Consider the following 14628-nt stretch of genomic DNA (forward strand, 5'->3'; position numbering starts at 1 on the left):
GTTATCCCAAGTCACACTCGCCATCCTGCACCCTACAGACTCTACAGAGGACTCACAAGTAAGACCAGGAAACTACAAGGTAGCAAAATAGCAGACAAGAGGAGGGGGTCCATAGAGAGCCTCAGATCAACCATCTATCTGAAGACACCAGAGCCAAACCTAGACAGCTCCTCACATTGGAAGAAAAACAAGCACCTCTTAGGAGAACAAAAATCAGCATACCAAACAGCGAGCTGCATCCACAAACATAAGCTACCCAGAAGAAACTCAACGAATTGACTTTTTTTTTCCTTTTTCTGTTTTTGTTTTTGTTTGTTTTTTTTTTTCTCTTTTTCCCTTAGGAAGAAGAGAAAGGGGAAAATATATATTTGTTTTTTTTCTTCTTTTTAAATTTTACGATAATTTTTTTTAATTTTTAAAATTTTTAATTAATATATATATTTTTTTAATAAAAGAATTTTGTGATGCTTTACTTGTTTTTTGTTTTGTTTCTATGTTTTGTTTTATTTGCTTTGCTTCATTTTATCCTTCCTTCTACTATCAAGACTTTCTTGATATTCCCTGCTTAATTGCTGGGACTTTATCATTATACCAAGCAAGTTTACTGCTTTTCTCTATAGGTTCCCCCAAATGTCTTATTGGACTCTCTTTCTGCCAAAGCTTTATATCTCTCCTTCTTCTCTTGATCCATTGGCATAATTATTCTCTTCTTCTTTTCTTTCTTTCTTTTGTTTTCTTCCCTTCTGTCTTCCTTTTTGTTTGATAGTTAGTTTCTCTTATTCTCTTTATTGTATTTTTATTTTTTCATTTTCAACTATCATCTTATTCCTATTCTCTCCCTTAATTTTTGCTGGCCCTTCTTTCAGAATCTTTTCTCTGCCTATATTACTTCCCAGTAGCTTTTCTATTTTTTACATTTTAGTTTATTATTATTATTTTCTAAATTTTTGTCACTATTAACAATATACTTTTCTCTCTCTGAGCTTTACTATTCTTTCTTACTTGCTTTTTTCTTTTTACCTTATTTTTTTCCTCCTCTAGAATTTGTGTTCTCCCTTCACTCTCACAGTTCTTTTTTCATTTGGGTTCTTTTAATTGTGATTGTCAAGATAGTTTGTAAGATACCCATTGTTTCCTGGAATTTTAATTGTGTATTTTCCTGCCTTGCCAGCACACATACAGCAGCTTACATGATGACGTTAGGGCTGAGACACAAAGTTAGCCAATCTGAGAGGAGAGTCCTCCCAAGGACTGGTCAACAACAATGTAGACCCAATCACAGCCAAAGAACCCACAAAAGGGACACACCTAGAGCAAAGAGCTCAGAAGTATAAGGAAAATACACCTTTGGATTCCACTGGACTCACAATACAAAATCCCTCACCACAAGATTGGGGGATAGCAAATATATCTAATATATAGACACAAACACTAAGACCTATCAAAATGGGGGACAAAGAAATAACATCCAAATTGAAGAAAAGGAAAAGCACCAGAAAAAGACTTTGATGAGATAAAGTTAAGCAAGCTATCAGAAACAGAGTTCAGAGTATTGATTATAAAGGTGTTCAAAGAAATTAAAGGAAAAAAAAACAACAAAGCATTAGATGGTATGATCAAGGAATGTAGTGAACATATGAAAAAAGAGATACACAACATAAACAAAAATCAGACAGGAATAAAGAATGCTGTATCTGATATCAAGAATACACTGGAAGGTATCAAAAGCAGGCTCAATGGAGCAGAGGATAGAATAAGTGACTTAGAAGACAAGGTAGAAAAAACCAATCAGTCAGAGCACCAAAAAGAAAAAACACTTAAAAAGCATGAGGACAGTCTAAGGGAGCTTTGGGACAACATGAAGCAAAAAAACATTGGCATTATAGGAGTGCCAGAGGGGAGGAAAAAGAGCAAGGGATAGAGAACATGGTGGAGGAAATAATGACAGAAAACTTCCCTATGCTGATGAGGGAGAAAGCCACACAAGTTCAGGAAGCACAGAGGGTTCCAAATAAGAGGGACCCAAAGAGACCCTCTCCAAGGTGCATCATAATTAAAATGGCAAATGTCAAAGACAAAGAGAAAATATTAAGGGCAGCAAGAGAGGGACAAACAATTACCTACAAGGGAGCCCCCATAAAGCTGACATCAGATCCTCAACAGAAACTCTTAAGGTCAGAAGAGAGTGGCATGAAATTCTCAAAGTAATGAAAAGCAAGAACAAGCAACCAAGAATGCTTTATCCAGCAAGACTATCATTTAAAATTGAAGGTGAAATAAAGAGCTTTTTAGACGAAAAAAGGTTAAAAGAATTCAGTACCACCAAACCAGCATTGCAGGAAATGCTAAAAGAACTGCTCTAAGAAAAAGAAGGAATGGTGAGAGAAAGGTATATCAGCATAAAGGGGGGAAATGGCATTAAATAAGTATATATCAATAGTAACCTAAAGTGTAAATAGAATAAAAGGTCCAATCAAGAGACATATAGTAGCTGAATGGATAAGAAAACAGGACCCAAATATATGCTGTCTAAAGAGACCCACCTGAGAGGTAAAGATTCGCACAGGTTAAAAGTGAAGGGATGTAATAAAATATTTTAAGCAAATGGAAAGGAAAAAAAGGCTGGAACAGCAATACTTATTTCTGACAAAACAGACCTCAAAATAAAGACCATAACAAGAGACAAAGATGGTAACTACATAGTAATAAAAGGATTAATCCAACAGGAGAAAATAACCCTTATAAATATTTATGCACCAAATATAGGAGCACCTAAATATATAAAAAATTTATTGGTGGACTTTAAGGGGAAGATTGACAGCAGCACAATCATAGTGGGGGATTCAACATCCCATTGTGATCATTGGATAGATCATTAAGACAAAAAATCAACAGGGAAAAAAACCTTAAATGACACACTAGACATAATAGATTTAATTGACATTTACAGAACATTTCATCCAAAGCAGTAGAATGTGCATTCTTCTCAGGTGCACATGGAACATTCTGAAAAATAGACCACATATTCAGGCACAAGGCAAATCTCTACAAATTCAATAAGATAGATATAATATCAAGCATATTCTCAGTTCACAATGCCATGAAACTAGAAATCAACCACTATAAAAAAACTCCAAAATATTCAAAAACATGAAAGTTAAATATCATGCTATAAAACAATGAATGGGTTACCAATGCGATCAAGGAAGAAATCAAACACTTCATGGAAAAAAAAACAAAAATGAACAGACAACAACCCAGAATCTATGGGACACAGCAAAAGCAGTCCTGAGAGGAAAATTCATAGCATTACAAGCTTATCTCAAGAAATAAGAAAAAGCTCTAATGAACCACCTAACACAACAAATAAAAGAACAAGAATGAGAATGGCAAGAAAAGCCCCAAGGAAGTAGAAGGAAGGAAATAAAAAAGATCAGAGCAGAAATTAATGACCTAAAGATTTAAAAAAATTAAAAAAATCAATGAACCAAGTGCTGGTTCTTTGAATAGATAAATAAGATTGAGGCACCTTTAGCAAGACTCATTAAAAAACAAAGAGACAAGACCCAAACAAATAAAATCAGAAAAGAAAGAGGCGATATAACAACCAACTGAACAGAAATACAAAGGATTATAAGAAAATACTACGAGCAACTATATGCCAACAAATTGGACAACATGGGGAAAATGGACAAATTCCTGAAGCATACAACATTCCAAAGTTGAATCAAAAGTGGCAGAAAACCTGAATAGGTTGATAACAACTAATGAAATTGAAGCAGTAATCAAAAAACTCCCAGCAAACAAAAGTCCTGGACCAGATGGATTTACAGGCGAGTTTTACCAAACATTCAAAGAAGAATTAACACCTATTCTATTCAAACTATTCCAGAAATTTCAAGAGGAAGCAAAACTCCCAAACTTTTTATAAGGCCAGCATCATCCTAATTTCAAAACCAGAAAAAGATACTACAAAGAAAGAAAATTACAGGCCAATATCCCTGATGAACATAGATTCTAAATCCTCAACAAAATATTACCAAAGCAGATTCAGCAATACATTAAAAAGATCATACACCATGACCAATTGGGATTGATTCAGGGGATGGAAGGCCAGTATAACATACACAAATCAATAAATGTGATACATCACATAAACAAAATGGACAAAAATATGATCATATCAATATATGCACAAAAAGCATTTGACAAAATCCAGCACCCATTTCTGATAAAAACTCTCCGCAAAGTAGGATGAAAGGAATTATATCTCAACATAATAAAGCTCATATATCACAAACCTACAGCCAACATCATACTCAATGGGCAAAAACTAAAACCATTTCCCTTAAAAACAGGAACACGACAGGGATGTCCATTTTCACCACTCTTACTCAACATAGTACTGGAAGTCCTTGCCACAGCCATCAGAGAGGAAGAAAACATAAAAGGTATGCAAATTGGAAAGGAGGAAGTAAAACTGTCATTATTTGCAGATGACAAGACATTATACATAGAAAACCCTAAAGACACCATCAAAGTACTACTAGATTTGATAAACAAATTTGTGAGAATAGCTGGATACAAAATCAACATCTGGAAATCAATGGCATTCTGCTACAGCATCAATGAACTTTCAGAGAGAGAAACTAAAAAAAAAAAATACCATTTACCACTGCAACTAAAAAAATAAGATATCTAGGAATAAACTTAACCATGGATGTAAAAGAACTTTACTCAGAAAACTACTGGACACTGAAAAAAGAAAAAGAGGAAGATATAAACAAGTGGAAGAATATACCATGTTCATGGATTGGAAGGAATATCATTAAAATGTCCATACCACCCAAAGTAATTTATAAATTCAATGCAATTCCTATTAAAATACCAACAGCATATTTCACAGATCTAGAAAAAACATTTTGAAAATTTATATGGAACCAAAAAAGACCCCCACTATCTGCAGCCATCTTGAGAAAAAAGAACAGAGTGGGAGGGATCACTTTATCGAATATGAAAGTGTACTACAAAGTCATTGTAATCAAAATATCCTGGTATTGGTACAACAACAGACTTATAGATCAATGGAACAGAACAGAGACCCCAGAAATAGACCCAAGCCATTATGGTCAGTTAATATTTAACAAAAGAGGCAAGAGCATTCAGTGGAGTAAAGACAGGCTCTTCAATAACTGGTGCTGGGAAAATTGGACAGGTACATGCAAAACAATAAAACCAGATCACCAACTTTCACCATACACAAAAATAAACTCAAAATGGATAGGAGACTTAAATGTAAGTCACAAAGCCATAAAAATTCTGGAAGAAAAAATAGGCAGTAAAGTCACAGACATCCCACGTAGTAGAATTTTCACTGATACATCTCCTAAGGCAAAAGAAACAAAAGAAAAAATAAACATATGGGACTGCATCAAACTAAAAAGCTTCTGCACAGCAAAATAAATTAGCTTCAAAATACAAAGGAATCCCATAGTCTGGGAAAACATATTTGTCAAGGATGTATCTGATAAGGGGCTAATTTCTCAAGTGTACAAAGAACTCATACTACTCAGGAAGAGTAAGACAAGGAACCCAATTTAAAAATGGCCAAAGGACCTGAACAGACACTACTCCAAAGAGGACATACAGATGGCCAAGAGACATATGAAAAAATGCTCAATGTCACTAATCATCAGAAAGAAGCAAAGTAAAACCACAGTGAGGTATCACTTCACACCTCTAAAAATGGCTACCATCAGCAAATCAACAAATGACATGTGCTGATGAAGATGTAGAGAAAGGGGAACCCTAGTACAATGCTGGTGGGAATGCAGATTGGTGCAGCCACTATGGAAAACCGTATGGAGGTTCCTCAAAAAATTAAAAATGGAGCTGCCTTTTGACTCAGTGATCCCATGTCTAGGAATATATCCTAAGAATCCTGGAACACTAATCAGAAAGAATATATGCGCCCCTATGTTCATAGCAGCACAATTTACAATAGCTAAGATCTGGAATCAGCCCAAGTACCCATCAGTAGATGAGTGGGTAAACACTGTGGGACAAACATATACACCATGGAATACTATGCAGCCATAAAGAAGAAGCATCTTTTACACTTTGGGATAGTATGGATAGACCTGTAGAATATTATGCTAAGTGAAATAAGCCAGGGAAAGAAAGAGAAACATCACATCATCTCACTTATATGTTGAATCTAAAGAAGTCAATAAACTGATGAACAGAATAGATTCAATGACATGGAAGCATATCTCAGACTGACAAATGTCAGATGGAAAGAGGGAGGCGGGTGGGTGGAGGGGGAGAGATTAAGCAAAGAATATATATGCATGTATGCATAACCCAAGGACATGGACAATGTTGTGGAGAGAGATGGGATCGGGTGGAATGGGTCAATGGGGAGAAAAAGGGACATCTGTAATAATTTAAACAAAAATAAACAAAAATAAATAAATAAAAACAAAAAAACATTGCAAAGGTAAAAAAAAATAATTTAAATTTAATTAAAAAAAAAAAAAACTGGGCAAAGCACCTACATAGACATTTCTCCAAAGCGGACATACAGATGGCCAAGAGACATACGAAAAAATTGCCAGTCACTAATCATCAGAGAGATGCAAATTAAAGCCACAAGGAAGTATCACTTCACACCTGTCAGAATGGCTACCATCAACAAATAAACAAACAAGTGTTGGCCAGGATTTTGAGAAAAGTGGACACTATATTTCCTTCTTGAGGTCTGCCAACTTCAATACCTCATAAATCTCTAGCTATAAATTTACTATGATTTTAGAACTCAGGATACCTGTTTCTCTCTAGAACTCTTCCTGATGAAGCCCAGAACACTTTTAGAAGTGCTTTGGGCCAGTATTTTTAAGAAAATGACAAGTAGGTTATCTTCTACTTTAACTAAATTAAACAGATACAGCTTTCATTCACTGCTACATGCCTATGCTAATTTTAACACACATATTGCTTTTATCCTAAAAATATTTTTCTAACATTATTTCTGTATGCTTAGTGCTTTTTTCCTACTAGGAGGGGCTTCATGGCATATATCTTTCCATATTCTATAATAAGGTACAGTTCAAGTCTTTTAAAAATATATTTGTCTTGAAATACTGAGAATAATAACTACATTAAAATCTATAGCTCTTTATTATTAGGAATAAGAAATGTTAAATGCTGAGCAAGAATTTGGTATATGATGAAAAGCCAAAAAGTACCTAATTTACTCAGTCCTAGGATAGAACTAGCTATGAGCTGTTTCTACTACTAAGTTGTCAAGAAGTTCTGATGCAATTTGTCTTTGTATATATTTAATCACAATGAAGATATGTGCTTGAGCTATGTCTTTTAAATTCTTCAGGCCTCGGTTTTCTCATTTTAAAAAATTAGTGGATTTAATTAGAAATTTTTAAGTTCCTTCAGAATAGCTGTTTCTATTCTGATTTTTCAATGGCAATTTAAGATCTCTTTCTCCCTTCAATTTCTTCTGAATATTGCTCCAATATAAAAAATGTTTTAAAATATTAATGAGAAAATATTCTTACTACCTTAAGCAGTCATATTTATCTCTAAATTACTTTTAAATATTCTGAAAACGTCTAACTTTTAAAGTACCAAGACAGACATCTTTTTCCAAATTCCTTGGGGTAATGCTAAAAAATCACTAGTTCATCGAATTTATATTATGGCCATGCTCAGAGCCCTATCATAAGATCCAATCTTTCTATTTACTACCATCGAGCCTTACATAGGGTAAGAACTTGATATTTCTGCATAAATTTTCCATTCTTTTATTTTATGTAGCCTTGAATGTTTTCTAATAAAAACTGACTTAAAATTTGATCCCCCACACTTGAAATTGTTATAAACTCTTCAAAGCATGTGGAGAACTTCATTAAAATTTAAAGATTGGAGAATATGAAGTTGTAAGAATGTAATTTAAATGTAATTGAATATAATTGTAAAATTGAGGAATGTAACCTTTAAACTGCAAAATGTATGTATAAAAATGAACAAATAATAAACATATTTGTGTACATTTTGGTAGAGGAGAATTATGGGAGACTTTAAAATATATTGTTTCACTGTTTTAAAACACTTTTTTATTGTTTTATGTTGTGACATATATTACTTGAGCACTGATTTCTAGTGCTGTATTAGTATATGATAAACAGATAAGTGAATGAATAAATGGATGGAGAATGGATGGATGCATGCTTTATTGTGGTCTGAAAGTCCTGCCTTAGATATATAGAGATAAAACTTAGCTTTCAAGTTATTTTGTTGAGCTAGTATCAAGAAGGGCTCCAGTATTTCTTCTGATTGTAACAGTTGTGCTTTCAAGCTTGTCATAATTCTCTCTTGAGTAAGAACCCAAGTCACCTCACCAATGACTTATCCATATACCTAGAAAACAATCCAAAAATACTAGTGTGGGCCGGGCCCGGCGTGGCTCAGCGGTTGAGCCTCGACCTAGGATCCAGGTGATCGGGGTTTAATTCCCAGTCAGGGCGCATGCCTGGGTTGCGGGCTCGATCAATGATTCTCTCATCATTGATGTTCCTATCTCTCTCTCTCTCCCTTTCCTTTCCTCTCTCGGAAATCAATAAAGATATATTTAAATAATAATAATAATAATAATAATAATAATAATAATTAATAATAGTGTGGGAAACAGGACTTGAACAAACCAAAAGATATCAGTTTGGGAGAAACAGCAGAGTATGAGACTGGATGAATGAAGAGGCTCAAGTAATGACATTTTGTGGAAAAAGTAGGTATAAATTGCCAAAAGTATACTCGTTTGCTCAATAACTGCACAAAATGGAAAAATACCTAACAATTCAATTGCAAAGGTTTGTGAGCAGTGAGGTACATAGTGGTTTACAGCAAATCCTTTGAGGAAAAATCCCTAAACAGCAATCACTAAATCTTATATATTATGTCTGATCATATGCTATTATCTCAATTTTCAATTGGGTTGAAAATGTAAGCTTTAGTTTATTTAAAACCAATAAAAATAAATCAGAGTCTGATTTTAACTGGTTTACAATGAGAAAAATAACTTTGTGAGAAACAAGGCTTTTGTATGCTACACGTAAAGAGAATCTATATCAGTCTAATGTTAAGCCATAGAAAAGTTTTCTTTTTTTTATTAATTTTGTTGATGTGTCTAGCCTTTCAATTAATATTTGTATTAGTCCCATGTGCCAGTATAATTAGCTAATGTAAGACAGTAGTCACAGATGGTGTATATTCGACTATTTTATAAGTAATTCTGAGAGGCCCTATCATACTGGAATTTGCTGTTGTGATATTATGGAAGTCATCATATGTACAGAATGTATTGTACAGTGCTACCATTAGATGTCACATATGCTAACACTCAATCTCTAAATCAGAAAGATAAAGTTTACATCTACCTTATGTTTTTAAGGCATGCATAAAAGAGAAGTTTACTTCTTAAAAGGGTGGTGAAAATATAAAAGATCTATAGCTCTTCAAGCAGAACTCTGTAAGTCTGGCAATGATGCAGACAGGGCTGTGGATGGGGCTTCAGGGAAAAGATAGCCAAAAGCCTAATTTATGTATATATATCTTACTTTTGGTGTTTGGGAAAATGCTATTAGGTTTAATCATGCACAGTTACCCTTATAGGCTTAAAGTTGAAGTAAAATTGTGAGGTCTGAGAGATATTTTTGACTTAGACCTAGAGATGTGGCTGAGATGGTGTCAGACCTGGCGGCATCTACCACATTAATCTCAAATGTTGCTGTGGTGGTGGTTCTTGTAGTCTGGAGTCATTTCAATGTATGCAACAGAAGTCTCCCTTTTTTGGCAAATGATTTGAAGGAGGAGGGAGATACAACTGTTTGCATTCATTTTGGGTACAGATAAGAGGCATTTTTTTACAAGTTTTTTTAATGTTGGGGCCTAGAAGAATTCTAGTTTAACTAAACCCCTAACTAGACTTTTGAGTCCACCATAGTGTACTAGTTTCACATAGTATGTTAAAATGAGATAACTCTTAATAAGTAGATTGCTGATGCCTTCCCACTGTGGCTTCTATAGTTCAGCCCAGGTCCACTTTAAGGGGAGACTTTTGCATTGACCTCCTTACTTCTGCTCTGGCACCAAGGCTTTGGAAGTAAATCTGTCCTCTGTGCTTATATAATGTAATGGGAGCTATATTTAAACTACTGGATCTAAAGGCAGGTATGATATTTGTTCTTGAAAACTGGTGGCCATACAATCAGAACGTAAGTAGAAATCTTTTCAGATTCTATATCAGGTTGGAATAACTGCTTTATATTTATTAGCTGTAAATACAACTTAGAAAGCTAGTGTCTTTTTTTAATTTTAGAGAGAGAAGAAGGGAGGGAGGGAGAAAGCAAAGAGAGAGAGAGACAGAAAGAAAGAGAGAGATAAATTTGCTGTTCCACTTATTCATGCATTCATTGGTTGATTCTTATATGTGCCTTAACTGGGAATCCAACCCACAACCTTGGTGTATCAAGACGATGCTCTAACCAGCTGAGCTACCTGGCCAGGACTAGAGAGCTAGTGTTTTAATCAATCCAAGCTTCAGTTTTCCAAGATTGATATGAAGATTAAATATATTATAAATATAAAGCACCAAGTAAAATTCCTGGCATAAAGAGTAATGAATGTTCTATATTTATCTCTCTATTTTCTTCAGTTTTTCTATTACCAAGTGTTGAGAATCCCTATGGAGACTTACATGACTTCTTCACCTCTACACACACAGAAACACATTTTATTAGTAACTTGGAGCCATTTGCAATTTAGAAAAGAACAATAGAACTAATAGAATTAGAAAAAGGAAAACCTTATCTAATTAAAGTTTGATAAGAAGTAAATTTTTAAGTCTAAGTATATATCTATGAATGTCATAGTAGTATAATTTCAAACTCCCATTTTAAATAGTTTGTAAAACAAGGCAGAAACAACTAACTTTTTAAAAACTTTACCTTATATTTAAATACTCCATATAAATATATTTACTAAATTTATTTACATCTCTCATAATGTTTCTATCTCTCTCTGACTTCCTCTCTCTGAAATCAATAAAGATATATTTAAAAAAAAAAAAGGAGCTACTATGGAAAACTTCTCAAAAAAGTATGGAAGCTTCTCAAAAAATTAATAATAAAATTACCATATGACCCAGCAGCCCCTCTTTTGGGTATCTAAAAATTTGAAAAAAATTATTTACCTATGTACCCCTATATGCATTGCAGCATTATTTATGGTCACCAAGACATAAAAATAACTGAAGTGTCCTTCAATAGATGGTTAGATAAGGAAGCTATGGTACATGTATACAATAGCATACTACTCAGCCATAAGAAAAGATGAAATACTACCATTTGCCACAACGTGGATGAACTTTGAGAATATCATGCTAAGTGAAATAAGTAAGTCAGAAAAAGTTAGAAATCATGATTTCACTCACATGTGGGATATAAAACTAAAAGTAATAAATAAACAAACAAGAAAAACAAACAAAAACTCATAGACACTGACAACAGCATGGTGGTTACCAGTGGAAAGGGAGTTAGAGGGGTGTAAAAAGGGTCAAATATATAATGACAGGAAATTATTTGACTTTGGATGATGGGTAAAAAATGCAATATACAGATCATGGATCATAGAAATGTACATTAGAAATCTAAATAATCTTATTAACCAATGTTGCTCAATAAATGCAATAAAAAATAAAAATAAATAAAAAGCAAAGTTTTCTAAATCAAATGAAAATAAAATAATATAAAAAAGCCAAGCTACAGGTCTCAATAAGTCTGGATACCCATTAACTCTTTCAGCAACTTATATCCCAAACACTAGGATGGTCACTGGGTAGTGCCTAAGTAAGCAAATATGTTCACCACTAGAGCAGTACATGGCTTTGGTATATCATTAACTAGTCCACAAACTGGAATAAAATATGTTCTAAGAAAAGGAGCAAGCAATTTTTGTAAGATTATTACAGAAGTTGTAATAAATTCTAGTTGACAATGAAAAGGGGCAATCAAGATATTTTTATAAGGGTAACATTGACAAGCATCTTAAATTATGAGTGAGCCTGGCCAGTGTTGCTCAGTGGTTGAGCATCGACCTATGATCCAGAAGATCACGGTTCCGTTGCCAGTCAGGGAACATGCCCAGGTTGTGGGTTTGATACTCAGTAGGGGACGTGCAGAAGGCAACCGATTATCATTGATGTTTCTACCTTTCTCTCTCCTTTCCTTTCTGAAATCAATTAAGACATATTTTAAAAAAAGAAAAAAAGAAAAAAAAGAAAAAGAAAGAAGAATGCCTTTCTTGTCCCAGCATGTGGTGATTGTGATCTTGGAGATGAGTTCCCAGAGAGGGTATGTGGTCCGTTCCAAGCCTCAGAGGCATCAAAACACATTTAGTTTCAAAAATGACAAGTTTGATAAGAGTGTCCAAACCAATAAAATTAATACAAAACTTCATGATGGAGTATTTCAGTGCTGTAAAGAAGTTCTTGAATGGCATGTAAAATACAGCAAATACAAACCATTGTCAAAGCCTAAAAAATGTGTTGCATTAGGAGGCAAAAAGATTTTGAGGGAGTTTCAACTCAAGGACTGCTGAACCCACCAGTTTGCTAGAGGCCCACAAATCCACATGTGCACTTAGCATTGTCAGCATATTGAATAAGTAATATATCTTGCTGTTTATCTATATTATATGTAGCAGATGTGATTAAGTACAAATTCAATAAAAATTATTACAAAGTTCACAGTATTCTTGAAATGATGTATTTCCTCAATTTATACTAAAGGTTAAATTCAAATATGCAGGATTGTCACTGTTTTTGCTGTTAAAAAGGGATCTCAACCTGGGAATGGTTGGGAACCACTGATAAAAGTATCAGCCTTCATTGTGCTGTAAATTCTGTAAAACTATTTCCACAATGTAGAGACAATTCTGTCTCTATACTTTTAAAATGCTGAGATATCATTTATACACCATAAATTCACCCATTTAAAGTGTATGATTTTATGATTTGGTAAATTTACAGGGTTGTGTAATTATCACCACAATCCAGTTTTAGTACATTCTTAGCACCTCAGAAAGATCTGTCATGCTTGGTTTTAGTCACTCTCCATTCCTGCTCCAAGCCCCAAGCAATTAATCTTTCTTTGTCTATAAAATTGGTTTTATGATCCTTTCATATAAATTTAATCATTATGTATATATAATATATTTATATATATAAAATAATGAGGACTTATGCCAGGTAGGGGATGACATGAGCAATGATAAGAACTATGGCAAAGAGCACTATGTAGTATTGGAAACTATAAACAGGATTGCTCAAGATTAAGTTCTGAGTCAGGGAGCTTGAAGACATTAGGTTGGGTAGGTAACTTGGCATAAGAGCAATATAAGAGGTCATGTCAAATAGCTCGGATCTTATCCTGAAGATAATAGTGAAAAGCTGGAGGTTTCCTTAAGCAAGAAAGTAAACTGACCATAACTTCATTTTATATATACATAAACTTGAGAAGGTCAATAACAGGAGCAGAGAGACCAGTTATGAAACTGCTACAACTGTCCTGGTGAGACATGATGAAGGTTCAAATAAGTGGAGTGGTGGCAACTACATACTGGAATTCAGTACGGTATTGGATGAGTGTGGAAAATCATTGGAGCAACTGAGTAATCAAAGATGACTCTTAGGGTTTCTAGAACTCAGAGGATTTTAGAGAAAAAGCAACTTAGAGGAAGGAAAAAATGTTCGATTTTATAAGTGGTCCATGTAAGTTGTCTACCACCACTAAGGAAAAATATCCCATAAACAGCTATAATTAAATGAAAATGAAGTTTTGGGGAGAGATCACAGCTTGGAAATAGAAAAGTTCAGGTCATGGCAGCTAAAATTTTGAGGGTAGATGAAGTAACCTGTGTATATGTCCTGCTTTGCTGAAGAACAGTAGACTGAAGGCAGTATCCTGGGGGAGAAGAAGTATTTAGTAAGTGGACATAAAAAGAGGAGCCATTAAAGGAGACAGAAAACAAACAGGCAGAGGTATATGAAGAACACTGGGAGATGGAAGTATTCTGAAAGCCAAGAGTGGAAACATCCAAGACAGGCCCTCCAAAACAGACCCACTCTAAATGTTAATACTTTCTAATACCTTATTGTTAATGTTTATTAGTGGCAATGTTAATAATAAGCAAATATCTTTTGTTTACAAGTTCCTTTTGATTATTCTAATTTTTCATTTTTTTATTTTCTTATTCCCATCCTCCTCATACCCTAGCATGTGCTATCAAGGGGCATGAAACATGATTACCTATTTGTAACAACACAGCAAGTAAAACAACAAGAAAGGTGGTAAGGAGGAGAAAGGTATAAGTGAGAGTTTTAACCCTTTCAATTGAGATGTCTCCAAATTATATGTAGAAAGTAAAGCATATCTTGACTTTTTCCCCTTATTTCAGGTTGGATTTTTCATTTTGTGGCTTATCCCCACTCTTTACTTTACTTCTGATGCTTACTCTTTTTAGCAATTTTGGAATTTGTTGGCACTTCTTTAGGTA

The 14628-nt window shown here is 34.1% G+C and overlaps 1 protein-coding gene and 1 pseudogene across 1 annotated transcript in view; one reads left to right on the forward strand and one right to left on the reverse strand.

Annotated features, from left to right (window-relative positions):
* The window catches only part of FOXP2 (forkhead box P2), a 643835-nt gene that overhangs the window by 212985 nt on the left and 416222 nt on the right, over positions 1–14628 (reverse strand). The window lies entirely within an intron of this gene.
* On the forward strand, positions 12409–12672 carry LOC148092227 (uncharacterized protein C9orf85 homolog pseudogene; annotated as a pseudogene).

Source organism: Miniopterus natalensis, chromosome 10 (assembly GCF_054644295.1).
Source record: "Miniopterus natalensis isolate mMinNat1 chromosome 10, mMinNat1.hap1, whole genome shotgun sequence".
Classification (NCBI taxonomy): Eukaryota; Metazoa; Chordata; class Mammalia; order Chiroptera; family Miniopteridae; genus Miniopterus; species Miniopterus natalensis.